We start from the raw sequence: 3,094 nt of genomic DNA on the forward strand, positions 1-3,094 counted from the left end.
GTCATTAGATGTAGAATTGTCAGTAGCTTCACCAGCTGGTTCAGTGGTAAAGTGTCGTAGGGTACTCAGGGGCTATCCACTAGAAATTCAAGGAAGAGTACTACCTGCTGATCTAGTTGTACTTGACATGCATGGGTTCAATGTAATATTGAGTATGGATTGGCTAGCAGCTAACTATGCTAATATTGACTATCATTTGAGGTGATTTTCAAACCATCAGCCAAGCAAAAATTCAGGTTTGTGGGGTCGCAGGTGTGTTCCCCACCACAGTTAGTGTCAGCTATGCAAGTGAGAAGGCTACTCCTACATGGATGTCAGGGGTTTATGGCTTTTGTAAAGGAGGTGTCAGAAAATGAATTGAAGCTTGGCAGCACACCAGGGGTTAAGGAGTTTCCAGATGTTTTCCCAAAAGAATTGCACGGATTGCCTCCCGACTGCAAGGTAGATTTCACTATCGATTTATATCCCGGGACAACACCGATCTCTAAAGCTCCTTACCGGCTAGCTCTAGTGGAATTGGGAGAAATGAAAGACCAGCTACAAGATTTATTAAATTAAGGGTTTATTAGACCTAGTGTATCGCCTTGGGGAGCACCTATGTTATTCGTAAAGAAGAAAGATGGGTTTATGAGAATGTGTATTGATTACAGGGAGATAAACAAGGTAACCATTAAGAGCAGGTATCCTTTACCCCACATAGATGACTTATTTGATTAACTTCAGGGCACATGGGTCTATTCCAAGATTGATCTCAAATCAGGCTATCACCAGGTAAAAGTTAAAGTAGAAGACGTTGAAAAGCAAGGTTGTGGAGACCCAAACCCGAAATGAACTGGGTTCGTCAACGAAAGGTCACGTTCATCGACGAAATCCTTCAGAGCCTCGTCGATGAAATTCAGAGCCTCATCAATGAGAAAATACCGAGCGGGTTGGAGAAATATCCGGAACTTGGGCTCGGCAATGAAAGGATGGCTTCGTCGAAGAGCTGTGTGGTGGACTCGTCGACGAAGACACCACCTCATCGATGAGTTGGACTTGGTCAAAGGCTCTATAAATATCCATTTTGAGTTGCTTAAGAGCTAAGTTTCTCCCAAAAGCTCTCTCTCTCTCTCTCTACCAATGAAATTTCTCTCTCTACGATTCTTCATCGTTCGTCTTTCGTTGCTAGAAACGGAGGATATTGTGTGGATCAGAAGAGGAAACTCTACAATTTTAGCGGATCGGATCATCGTTTCGGAGATTTTTGAGTTTTTCCCAAAAATCAAGGTAAGGATCTGATCTTAATTTTGATTAGATATTTGGATAGTAGTAGGAAATATAGTAAGATTAGATTCTATGGTTTTTAGGTTTTGAGGCTCCCGAGTTGTCGATTTAGACCGTGTTCGTACGAAGTTTCGTTTCAAGTTTAAGGTAAGGAGAAATTGATTACAATAGCATTTTTGGAAAAACTAAACCGCTAAAAAGCTGGTTTATGTTATTATGTATGATTTAACTACTTATTTGTTAGATTCTGCCAAGTAGAAATGTCAATTTTACTATTTTTTGATTTTTGGTAAAAATGAGGATTTCGGCGTATGATCTCCAAACTTTACAAAATCATTTATTTGTATTTATACTATAGTAGGAGATGCTCGAATCCTTTACTTAACCATTTAAATGATGTTTACTGGATTTTTATCATTTAGCGGGTTTTGGATTAAACTTGTGTGATATATGTTGAAATGGAAATGTATGAATTTTCTATACTACTGATATAGATTATGGGAACGGAGTTCCAATTTGTTATACTGAGTATGTTGAAATGGAAACGTATGAATTTTTTATACTATTGATATAGATATGGGAACGAAATTCCAATTTATTATACTGAGAATGTGAAAAACAGAGGCCGGTGATACACCGAGCTGTATTAGTAAACAAAAAGGGGTAAACTGAGTGGAAAGGCACCGGTTTGAACCCAATGTGATTATACGAGATTATGAAAATACTGGAATTGCACAGGTTACTATTTTGTTATAAATTGTATATATGATACTGGAACCACAACTTCTGACCAAAAGAAGTTGAAAGAAACTTTAGAAAAAGGGGTTGAAAGATACTCCAGTTCGGGGGTTGAAATAAACTCTTAGGGCTAGGTACTGATGTTGGCAGTGCAACCATACATGAGAAAATCAGTATGGGTATATTAAATGGTCGACCTGCTAGGAGTTAGTAAGCTGCTACTATAAAATAAACCAGGGGGCGGTCGGACTATAAAGATGCTCGGCTTTATTTGCACGAATAGGACACTGTCAGAGGCAATCAGTACATAACCCGTGCCACGGGGTAAATAGGCAAATTATCATATCAAGCTAGAGGTGTTCTAATAATCATATGCATAATTTTAAATACTTGATGTGCAGATAAATGTTATATGATACAGTATTATAAACAAATGTTTCAAATGTATGAGTTTGTATGAAAATGTGCATATATGCAGTCACACACTGTTGTAACACTTTCTTCCTTACTGAGAGATGTCTCACCCTATCATACAACCTTTGTTTTCAGGTCCATCGGTCCTAGTAGCTAAAGGGACAGGGGGAAATCGGATTTTTGGTTTAGCTTACGTAAGCGTGCGAATCATGTATTAAACTTAGATGAAGTTCCTTTTTGGAGGATTGTAATAACAAGATTTATTCGATGTCTGAATTCATGTAATTATGGATGTATTAGTAAACTCTAGTATAAGACTAATAGAAATCCCAATGAATGTTTATGTTTTTCCGCGACATTTACATCGAAGTTATGTATGGTTTACAACCATAAGTCCCTGTTTAGGGCGGGTTGTCTATGTATCTCGAACAGGTACAATTATTTTGTATGAGTGAGTGACACCTGGGTCCGTATAAAGGGTCGGGTCGCTACAAAGGTGTAGTCCCAAGAGGGGGAGGGGGTGAATTGGATTTAAAAATTTCTTTTGCTTCTTTTATATATATATTTTTGACTTCTTGTTGATTTACCAAATACACAAGAAGCAAAAATTGGAGTGAGCCTTAACAAGACTCCCCCTTTCAATAAGCATCGTCTTAACAATATTTGCAAGATCAATATT

Source organism: Malania oleifera, chromosome 5 (assembly GCF_029873635.1).
Source record: "Malania oleifera isolate guangnan ecotype guangnan chromosome 5, ASM2987363v1, whole genome shotgun sequence".
In the NCBI taxonomy this organism is placed as follows: domain Eukaryota; kingdom Viridiplantae; phylum Streptophyta; class Magnoliopsida; order Santalales; family Ximeniaceae; genus Malania; species Malania oleifera.